The 12,474-nt window shown below is 32.9% G+C and overlaps 1 protein-coding gene across 3 annotated transcripts in view; it reads right to left on the reverse strand.

Moving 5' to 3' along the window:
* LOC123671229 (CLIP-associating protein) overlaps nucleotides 1-12,244 on the reverse strand; it is a 45,015-nt gene extending 32,771 nt beyond the window's left edge. For all 3 annotated transcript variants that reach the window (XM_045604963.1, XM_045604964.1, XM_045604962.1), the window contains exon 1: nucleotides 12,080-12,244. The gene's annotated coding sequence lies outside the window, so the exon portion shown is untranslated. The remainder of the gene's footprint in view (nucleotides 1-12,079) is intronic.
* Between the last annotated feature and the right edge of the window lie 230 nt (nucleotides 12,245-12,474).

A 12,474-nucleotide genomic window follows, 5' to 3' on the forward strand; every position in this document is an offset into this window, starting at 1 on the left:
TTTTTCAAACTTTAACAACCGGTATCTCTAAAACGAAGCTTGTTAGAATACACAGAGTGGCCACTTTTTTAATGGGATTGTATTGGTAACTTTTAATGGAGATAAAGTTGCATGCATAGAAGCATTATCAAGCAGTTCAAACAAATCGGGATTATCAGGGCCGGTTATTGAGATATCATAAGAAAAGTAGATTTTGTCATTATGATTTTTCTTTTTTTCCCAATTTATTTCAAATACTATCAAAAAATGTTACAGGAATTTTTTATTCGACAGTAAATTATCCTCAATTTGACGTAATCAGATTTCGTATACACCCTCAACCTCATTTTTTTCAATACGGACCTGCATATTTTATGACACTTTTCGAAATAACTTCTAACGCTGAATTCAACGATATATCATACAATGTCATTCAAAGTTGATTTTCAGGTGATTTCAGGGTGGATACGAAATCTGATTACGTCAAATTGAGGATATTTTACTGTCGAATAAAATATTCCCGTAACATTTTTTCATAATATTTGAAATAAATTGGGAAAAAAAGAAAAATCGAAATGACAAAATTTACTTTTCTATGATATCTCAATAACCGGCCCTGATAATCTCGATTTGTTTGAACTGCTTGATAATGCTTCTATGCATGCAACTTTTCCTCCATTTACCGACCTTCTAACTCTTATGGTTTAAAAGTAACAATACAATCCCATTGAAAAAGTGGCCACTCTGTATACAGGGTGTTCCATCATTGACGCGACGCTCTATAGCAATAAATCGATGAACTTTTCGAATTTTTTTTGACAGTGTCATTAGGCTGCATTAGAGCTACATTCACAAATTGTTTTGAAATACACAGGGTGTACAAAAAATGTTCAAACTACAAAACACATGGTGTTTCTTATGGAACAATATTATTGGGCTTTCAGATTGCATGCAATGAATGAACCCAAGTTTTATATGCTTAAAACTTAACCATTTTCAATATATTTTGATTTTTCATATATTGAAAGGTCTTTGGAAAATCTAATAACTTCTAAATGAATAAATTCATTTGAATAAGATTTTGAAAGTGAATACTAGAAGAACGGAGGTTAGTACTGACTGATACTTATTGAGAACTGACTGATAATTATTGAGAACTCTACTGGTTGTTTAAAATTCATTCAAACGTTAATATTGGAATTATTCCAAATGGCACACCCTATATTTTATTTTCTCAATTTGTAGATAATACTTTGAAGATTACGAAATTTGCTACCTAATCAAAAAATAAAATACATGGTATACCATTTGGAATAGGCCCGATATTAACGTTTGAATGAGTAATCAATGAATTGTCTCATTTTGAACTCCCAGTGGAGTTCTCAACGATTATCGAAAGGTCAGTACTTACGTCTTACCACCATTCTTCTAGGATTCACTTTCAAAATCTCATTTAAATAAATTCATTCATTTCGGAGTCATTAGATTTTTCCAAACAACCTATAAAATTTATGTAAAATCGAAAAACGGTAAATTTCAATTCCTGTATAGAATAGTACATACAGGGTGGCCATTTGAAAACGAAACAGACGAGATTACAGACGAAATAAAGTTTTTCGATAGAAATGCTCGGACAGGTCGATTTCTGTTTCGAGGGGGACAACTTAAGATGTAGGTTACGGACGCATAGCGCTTCAACCCTTACTACTACAACCCTCACCCCCAAATTTTGAATAGGGAAGATGGGGTGAGTGATACCTCATTTGAAAGGTATTTTTATACTGATTTCAGCACAGTAATTGTTTTTTTCATTTTATGCATTAGTTCTCGAAATATTCTTAACTAAGTATTTGAAAATGAAGTGGTGTTTTCATGGCACTTGTAGTGTTTTGTGAAAAATCGACATTTTGAGCTTCAAAACAACCATGACTGTGGCTTCCTTCCTAACTAACTAACGCATGAATATTTCGAGAACTAATGCATAAAATGAAAAAACAATTACTGTGCTGAAATCAGTATAAAAATACCTTTAAATTGAGGTATCACTCACCCCATGTTCCCTATTCAAAAATTGGGGGTGGGGGTTGTAGTAGCAAGGGTTGAAGCGCTATGCGTCCGTAACCTACATCTTAAGTTGTCCCCCTCGAAACAGAAATCGACCTGTCCGAGCATTTCTATCGAAAAACTTTATTTCGTCTGTAATCTCGTCTGTTTCGTTTTCAAATGGCCACCCTGTATATTCTATAACAAGTTGCAGAATGTCTCTTATTCCAACACGAATGCATAAGTGTTACAATTGCCTTCTGCAACGAATATTAGAAGATATTTTCTCTATTTCTGTCAAGTTTTGTGAAATATTGACGAAATTCAATGCAAAATTCAGGTTATACCTACATCCTAGTGACTTTTGTATTGTATCTTGGCAGTTGGTGGAACCGTTACGGAAATTGACAGATTACGGAATTTGAATTCGAATCGTACGTTTCGAATTTTGAAATAATTCATTATTGTGCATTAAATTCATGAATTATGTCTGACGAAATCGATTCAATACCACCAGAATTAAGAGAAATTGCGAATAATGTTGCAAATCATTTCACTATATCCAAATTATATTATATTGACAATTGAAATGTCTTGAAATTTGATAGGATCGGAAGTCAATGTAGACAACCACAAAACAAACAAAAATTACTGAAAACAATGATGTAATGAGTTCATTACAGCACTGTTTTTAATAATATAATGAACTCATTACGATATTGAAATAGAGAAATTATATTATTGTACAATTATTGGTCGTAATATTTTTCTAGAGCTTAAGACAACGAAACCCCCACCACTCCCAACTTTTTTTTTAGCTACGGCCTTGCTGACAACATATTCAGTTGAGATTTGCCGCAAGAAAATGATGGATTTTAGTTTGTTACAGGGTGGAGCCAAAAGAAATTCCCGATTTGAAAACCGTTTAGTTACGGCTGTAATTATGGTAGCGATGAATTGGTGGAAGTGTGACTTCATTCATGCCATGTTTAGTGTAAACAATGGAGGACAGCTCCGCACTTTCATCGTTGAAGATATTATTCACAATGATGGTTCATTGATAATGACTCAGCCTACCTTTCGCATTGATTTCGAGCTCAGGCGACTCGATCCGGTTCCCGATAAAAAGATATTTGGTGGATTGGTGTCAAACTTTCGAGAAACAGGATCGGCATTGAAAAGAAAATCGCCTAGTCGACAGGACCAGCAAAGGAAGCCGCTGTGAGAGCGGCAATTCAGAACAATCTCTGATGCGCTCTACACGTAAACACGCAACTGCTTTGCTGTTATCAAATTGAAGTCCTTGGAGAGTTCTGCATCGGGATCTTCATTAATGCACCCCTCTGAAATTGCTTTTGTACAGGAGTTGCGTGAAACCTGTACCGCTTTGTGTCAAGAACTTAACCATATTCCTCACATGAACTCAGGACTAGCCAGTTTTAACTACATGTGAATTTTTTTTTTAGGCTATCTTGAGGAAAAAGCTAGGATCGTCCCCAAACTATGGAGCTCTTAGACCGGCGTGAACTTGGCAGCCACTTTTCAGCAGCCGAATTCATTCCAGCAGCCAAACGACCAGTGGCGTCGGTAGAATTTAAAACTAACGAATCGATCTGTTTTTGGGGTGCAACGCAAGAATTTGCTTTTTGAGTTTACTTGAACGACTTCAGTCAAGTTTTTGTGACATTTCAATGCACGAAATAATATTATAGATGAACTTGAATTATGCTGATCAATGAAACGACGGGGTATATACAAGTATTTTCACGAATGAAATCTTGAAAAACGTTTAGCCAAGTTGATATTTGGAATACTTACTCTTCAATAGGACCAGAATAACACATCCGAAGCACATTGATTTGCAGGCCGTCTAAGGGGTAGATTACACTTGTGAATTTTTCGAAATTTTCAAAAATGACCCTGTTAAAAATGTTTAGCCAAATTCATATTTGGTATTCCTACTCTTGAATAGCTAAAGAATAACATATCCGAAGGATTTTGATTTGCAGGCCGTCTAAGGGGTAGTTTACACTTGTGAATTTTTCGAAATTTTCAAAATTGATCATGTTAAAAATGTTTAGCCAAATTCATATTTGGTATTCCTACTCTTGAATAGCTAAAGAACAACATATCCGAAGGATTTTGATTTGCAGGCCGTCTAAGGGGTAGTTTACACTTGTGAATTTTTCGAAATTTTCAAAAATGACCCTGTCAAAAATGTTTAGCCAAGTTGATATTTGGTATTATTACTCTTAAATAGCTACAGAATAACCTATCCGGAGCACATTGATTTGCAGGCCGTCTAAGGGGTAGTTTACACTTGTGAATTTTTCGAAATTTTAAAAATGACCCTATCAAAAATGTTTAGCCAAGTTCATATTTGGTATTATTACTCTTAAATAGCTACAGAATAACATATCCGAAGCACATTGATTTGCAGGCCGGCTGAAGGGTAGTTCACACTTATGAATTTTTCGAAATTTTCAAAAATGACCCTGTTAAAAATGTTTAGCCAAGTTCATATTTGGTATTATTACTCTTAAATAGCTACAGAATAACATATCCGAAGCACATTGATTTGCAGGCCGTCTAAGGTGTAGTTTACACTTGTGAATTTTTCGAAATTTTCAAAAATGACCTTGTCAAAAATGTTTAGCCAAGTTCATATTTGGTATTATTACTTTTAAATAGCTACAGAATAACATATCCGAAGCACATTGATTTGCAGGCCGTCTAAGGGGTAGTTTACACTTGCGAATTTTTCGAAATTTTCAAAAATGACCCTGTCAAAAATGTTTAGCCAAGTTGATATTTGGTATTATTACTCTTAAATAGCTACAGAATAACATATCCGAAGAACATTGATTTGCAGGCCGTCTAAGGGGTAGTTTACAATTGTGAATTTTTCGAAATTTTCAAAATTGATCATGTCAAAAATGGTTAGCCAAGTTCATATTTGGTATTATTACTCTTAAATAGCTACAAAATAACATATCCGAAGCACATTGATTTGCAGGCCGTCTAAGGGGTAGTTTTTACTTGTGAATTTTTCGAAATTTTTGAGAATGACCTCGTCAAAAATGTTTAGCCAAGTTCATATTTGGTATTCTTACTCGTAAATAGCTAAAGAATAACATATCCGAAGCACATTGATTTGCAGGCCGTCTAAGGGGTAGTTTACACTTGTGAATTTTTCGAAATTTTCAAAAATGACCTCGTCAAAAATGTTTAGCCAAGTTCATATTTGGTATTCTTACTCGTAAATAGCTAAAGAATAACATATCCGAAGCACATTGATTTGCAGGCCGTCTAAGGTGTAGTTTACACTTGTGAATTTTTCGAAATTTTCAAAAATGACCCTGTAAAAAATGTTTAGCCAAGTTCATATTTGGTATTATTACTCATAAATAGCTAAAGAATAACATATCCGAAGCACATTGATTTGCAGGCCGTCTAAGGTGTAGTTTACACTTGTGAATTTTTCTAAATTTTTGAGAATGACCCTGTCAAAAATGTTTAGCCAACTTCATATTTGGTATTATTACTCTTAAATAGCTACAGAATAACATATCCGAAGCACATTGATTTGCAGGCCGTCTGAAGGGTAGTTTACACTTGTGAATTTTTCGAAATTTTCAAAAATGACCTTGTCAAAAATGTTTAGCCAAGTTCATATTTGGTATTATTACTTTTAAATAGCTACAGAATAACATATCCGAAGCACATTGATTTGCAGGCCGTCTAAGGGGTAGTTTACACTTGCGAATTTTTCGAAATTTTCAAAAATGACCCTGTCAAAAATGTTTAGCCAAGTTGATATTTGGTATTATTACTCTTAAATAGCTACAGAATAACATATCCGAAGAACATTGATTTGCAGGCCGTCTAAGGGGTAGTTTACAATTGTGAATTTTTCGAAATTTTCAAAATTGATCATGTCAAAAATGGTTAGCCAAGTTCATATTTGGTATTATTACTCTTAAATAGCTACAAAATAACATATCCGAAGCACATTGATTTGCAGGCCGTCTAAGGGGTAGTTTTTACTTGTGAATTTTTCGAAATTTTTGAGAATGACCCTGTCAGAAATTTTTAGCCATGATAACATTTGGTTGTGTTACCTTCATGTTAATCTCCTATGGAATATAGATTCAAGTTAAATAAACCCAAATAAGACATTACAAGTTGCACAATAATGAGCCACAATAGCGCGCAATTATGCGGTGGGAAGACTGTCCACAATCCTCAAGTGCAAAATACCTCTTAGACGGCCTGCAAATCAATGTGCTTCGGATATCTTATTCTTTAGCTATTTACGAGTAAGAATACCAAATATGAACTTGGCTAAACATTTTTGACGAGGTCATTTTTGAAAATTTCGAAAAATTCACAAGTGTAAACTACCCCTTAGACGGCCTGCAAATCAATGTGCTTCGGATATGTTATTATTTAGCTATTTACGAGTAAGAATACCAAATATGAACTTGGCTAAACATTTTTGACGAGGTCATTCTCAAAAATTTCGAAAAATTCACAAGTGTAAACTACCCCTTAGACGGCCTGCAAATCAATGTGCTTCGGATGTGTTATTCTGTTCCTATTGAAGAGTAAGTATTCCAAATATCAACTTGGCTAAACGTTTTTCAAAATTTCATTCGTGAAAATACTTGTATATACCCCGTCGTTTCATTGATCAGCATAATTCAAGTTCATCTATAATATTATTTCGTGCATTGAAATGTCACAAAAACTTGACTGAAGTCGTTCAAGTAAACTCAAAAAGCAAATTCTTGCGTTGCACCCCAAAAACAGATCGATTCGTTAGTTTTAAATTCTACCGACGCCACTGGTCGTTTGGCTGCTGGAATGAATTCGGCTGCTGAAAAGTGGCTGCCAAGTTCACGCCGGTAGCTCTTAGGGAGACGATAATCCAAAATATTGCTTTGCTGCCGACCTGCATGAAATGAATCAGGAGAGGTTCACTCTATATTTAAAACTCTTCGATTTAAAATGGCATTATGTACAGGGTGGGAAAATTTCGATGTATTAGCACTACAATTTTTAAACCAGAGGAGATAGACAAAATCTGATACCCCATTTTCGTTCTCTTTTTTCTGATGAACTAACAAATGTAGTATTCATTTTTGGAGACCTTCTTTTGTTTTCGAATTATAAGCGAAAATTGGAAAAATTGCGATATCGAAAAAAAAATTATATCTGCGCTAACACTGATTTCACAAGATCTGAAGTGGTATTCCAAAAATTTTACTTCACGATAGATTGGTGGTGTAGGATCAGAGAAACAGGAAAATGATACTCTGTTAGTTCGCCGACGTTTCGGAAAAATTTATTTCCATCCTCAGGGCTCTACAAAATTTACGGAAAACATCATTTGTGACATTGATGGTCCTTTTTAATAATTTTGGATAGGATTTCTGAGAGGCCTTTGATGTATATGAGTTTGTTATAATGTAAAACTGTACTCGAAAGTTCCTCAGATGAAATGATCTCTGGTGGAGAGGGTTTCAAAGACTCCCCTAATATTTTGTTTATGAGATGCGCCGGATAGCTGCTATTTAGTAAAATGAATTTGCTCTTTTTCAGGTATTTTTTCCTGATATTATAAATAAATATTGGAGGATTCCTGTGGCGTGCTCGTCTTTTCAACAGGGTTTTTAATTACGAAGCTATGAACCAGAGTTATTTTTTTTTTGATGAAACACTAGATTTCTGTGTCATTTTTTGAAAGCTTAATTTTTCTTAATTTCAAAAATGTATAACATAGTATAGTTTGTATCAATATAAGTAATAGAAAATGGTCAAAAATCTATTTTTCATCTCTAAGAGTCTCAATATTATATAAAAACTTTTCAGGAATATTTCTATGATTTCAACTGTTGATGATCACAGCAAAATAGAGCTTCCTATAACAAAAGCAGTGTCCTTCCGTCAATCTGATTATTTCTATACTTTCTACTAATTTCTACAAAATTCGAATCTAGATACATAATATATATTATTATTTTTTATTTCAAAATGGATTCGGAAATAACGAAAATATCCACATGTTCGATGTATTTCAAGCGAGAGAGTTGTAATGAGATGAATGCATCAGAAGATTATTTTCATAGATCTCAAAATTTTTTCTGTCTTCAACAGTTGAAACCATGGCAATATTGAGACTCATAGATGAAAAAAGGGTTATTTACCATTTTCTATTATTTATATATCAATATAAATAATAGAAAATGGTAAATAAATAATAATAATGATTTGTATCAACATCATACGATGATATATATTTTAGAAACCAGGAGCAATTGAGCTTTCAAAAAATGGCACAGAAATCTAGTGTTCCCATTTAAAAAAAAAAAAACTTTGGTTCACAGCTTCGTAATTAAAAACCCTGTTAAAAAGACGAGCACGCCACTGGATTCTACGTAAAATGGTTTAAAAAGGTAGTGCAAAAACATCGAAATTTGCCCACCCTGTAACATATACCAGTATACCTATCAAAAAATATGTGTGGGATATAATGGGAAATACTGTCCACAAATTTTGGCACAGTTAACCCACTATGTAATTTCAAATGGCTTCTAAGTTACTCCAGCATCTGCTGGACCATCCCATTTTGTCGATGCCTTAAGGTGTACAGGTGTGTAATCAGATACAAGCAATTTTTGGCGTATTCTAACACTTCACTCAATAAGTTCAACATAGTTACTTTCAAAGAAGATACCCTACGCACTCATGCTCATCCTACTGAACTGAAAAATGTGGAACTATCATCCACCTGGTATGTTTTCAACAAGTATAGGGTAAATGCACTGGTTCTCGACCAGTTAACATAAACATCGATTTCGAGCACGATTTTTTCATACATAAACTTATCAAATTTTAATGGTGTTGGTGTTCATCGATTCTTTGGCGAGTTTTAAATGATTTGTCATATAATTTTAAGCGTTCTTTCCGCATTTAACCTTTGAAATGTGAAAACATATAGAAAATCTCAATAACCTACGGTTCTCGACCACGCCGCAGAGTTCTCGACCATTTTTGTGTTAGTTTTCGACAACTAATAATAGTGGCCGCTCCACTTAAAAATTTTATAAAAAACTTTAGAGCGAGATGAGTGATTAGTACTTACTTTCGTACCGTACCATCGACATCACTACCTATCACTCAGATGGGTTTCAGATGAAGTAATCAAGTAAGAAACACTCGGAATGTAAAAAAAAAAATATTTTGGAAAAGTTTCCACTTTCTATAAATATTTCAAAATAGCAACTCATACAACATTATTTGGTTATTTTGCTCTTAATATCTATTTAGAAACTAATGAGTAAATAAAATATAAAACACCGACCACCAGTGGTCGAGAATTAAGTACAATCAAATTGGTTCTCGACCGCTCATAAATAAAGGGTAGAAATAAGTGTTTCAACGTTAATTCGGTGGTCGCAAACTAATATACAGAAAGTAGATATATAAATGCATTAGGGTATCGAAAAAAAAAACGAAAATGATCCAACAGAAATATATCGGTTGAAATAAACAATTATTGAAGTAACATATTCAGTCTCGACCACTTTGGTCGAGAAATAAAAGATACAAATTTTCCAATACCAGTTCGCGACCGACGAATATTGAACAAAAAAAATATACATTTATTTGCTTCTTGATTGAAATACACTCAAAAATATATCTTATAGTTGATATGGAACAAAATATACACACATAATTCATTTAAAATAAGAAATAATTACTATTTTCTGGTCATATATCACAAAGCACTTTTCTAAGAGAGGACGAGAAAAAACCCTTTTTTATGATAGAAGATTATAAACTAATTTTTAGCGCGAAAACTTTGACCTATACCACTACTATGCAAACTATCTTGGAAGGGTAGAATAGTGGAGAAGACGTACCGCGAAAATATTTTGCACTACATGATATATTTTTATTATTATTTTATCTCAAATCACGGAATGGTCGAGAACCAGTGCCGGTCGGCTAACCAGTGCATTTACCCTATGTAGTCTTCAACAAAATAATGTAGATAATAATTATCAGGGTATATTTTTCTTGTACAGATACAAAGGAGGCGACATAAATTCTCCTTATTGTGGGCTGTAAAACTTGAAAAACGGAAACCAATATTCTTATGGGACATTTTAACCCCCAATCCTCATTCAGTTAGAGGTACTCTATCTCCACTGAGCCGTTACCCTTACGTCACCAGTCACCCTGTATAATCGCAACTTGTAATGTAATTCGTTCAGATTCAATCGAATTACCCCGCATATAATAGCATTATAAACTAGATTATAACAACCTTATAATATGAAGTAGAGTACTTATTGCTAGCTATGACGTAACTGTCCAATCTATGCTTAGGTATTTCCTCAAATCTTTCTCTCCCATAAAAGAACAAGTTAATGGATTTCACAAGTTTCTGCTATCATTTAAACAGACCAAGTTGTTCGCGTAAATAATATACGAATATTATACGTGCATATTGTATTTGGGCAACACCGTAACGATCATTAATTATTTCACCTTCACAACACAATGTTTTACATCTTGTACCAAATTAATCTCGAGCTTCCTATTGAACCAAATGAAGAAAATACCTCAAATGAAAATACATATGTGTGAAATTTCAACAATTTTCATTGTTGGGTATTTGTACGTATTGTGCCTGTAATAAGGACAAGAAAATAGAGTAACCGCTGAATAATTTGAATCCAACATCAACAACCGATTCATTTGTTATAACCGTAATTCGAACCACTTAAAATACACTCGAATATCAAAGTGAAGGCGCACCTACTAAAAACGTCAAGAAAGTTCCTACATAAATAACAGGGATATCTTAAATATTAACAAATGGTAACCTTATTAAATTAATAATAATAGAGCGTTTCTTATAAGAATATCTCATTTACATAAAGTCCTCTAGATATGGTACATCCAGTAACCACAAGTCCACAAATGTGCTTAAGCTAAAGTTATACAATAAATATGGAGTGAATTAATTTTCTGATGTACCGATCGATTTTGAATTTCATAATAATTCATCACAGTATTTGCGAAGTGATTCGCTATTTAACCCTCAAAACTTTTAGATAGAATTCTCGAGAAACCGATTTTGATACTAAATTTCATGTCGAGAAAAGTTTTTAGCGGCGTACACAGTTTTTATAAATTTTTTGGATTCGGCATAGGTAACTCGAAACGTAAAATATGAAAATGACAATGAGATGAACTTTTTTGTTTATCATAGGAACTGAGATTATAATTTCAAAATTCATATTTCGCTTGTAATAAAAAACTGAATATGTATATTAAACTTTATATGGTTCATTTATTCTAACCGACTGGAAATGCAAAAAAAGGCATTTCGAAAAAAACATTTCATTAACTAAATTAAAATGGAAGTCTTGATAACTGCTCATTTTATTATTCACTTTTGATAACAATATGAAAACAAAAATATTAGGTATGCATATATTCCTTCAATTCATTGTAAATAAAATCCGATATCTAAGAATTCAATCAATGTTTCATAAACAAGAAACTACGGCAAGGTCAGGAAAAATAAAGATTATAATTGTGAAAAACAAAAAACTGTAATCTGCAGTATAATAATCACATAAAGTCCATCATTTCCATAAACAGTTCTGTGTCCTCAAGAACATATAGCCCATTTTTCAAATCAGGGAAAAATAATAAATAACATATGAAAAGGAATTATTGGGTAGAGCTGTTGATATATTAAATCAACAACTCCTTTACTGTTGAATGAAAACACAACTTTTTTTCTACATCAACAGAGTTTACATATGTAGTTCGAGTGAATCGAAAATGAGAATATAGTGTTATGGAAAATAAACCTTTATATACAGTTTCATTGATATATAATAATTTTATTTTTCTCTAGTATATCAACGGTATTCAAATAAACTTAATCTTATTAGAAAAAGCAGTTAAGACATCTAAAGTAGCACCTGAGGGAACTCCTATAGCCAAATAAATAACAAATATCCTAACATACCTTCAACGTCAATTCCTCAAGGAATAATAAAAACGAAGCCTTATAGAACTTCTGAAGACTTTAATTAACAAATATTATTCGATAACTCCTATAAAAACTGAAATATTTTTTCACTTCACCGTGTAGCCATCTTTATCTTGCCGATCACGAAACTTGAACACAGAAATTAAATCAGTGAAATGTCAAAATCCAATAGGATCACAAATCATTATATGATATCTGTAGAATTATTAGAATTGATACAGTAATATTCATAAGTTATTTAAGTTTAGTGAAATGAATAATAGGGTCGCAATCTAATACTCTAACAATTTTTTCCCGAGAGTAATACCAAAACTAATGTGTAAAAAACCCTATCATTATTTTGAATGAAAATTAAATATTTTAATGAAACG

The sequence above is a fragment of the Harmonia axyridis genome, chromosome 1, assembly GCF_914767665.1.
Source record: "Harmonia axyridis chromosome 1, icHarAxyr1.1, whole genome shotgun sequence".
Classification (NCBI taxonomy): Eukaryota; Metazoa; Arthropoda; class Insecta; order Coleoptera; family Coccinellidae; genus Harmonia; species Harmonia axyridis.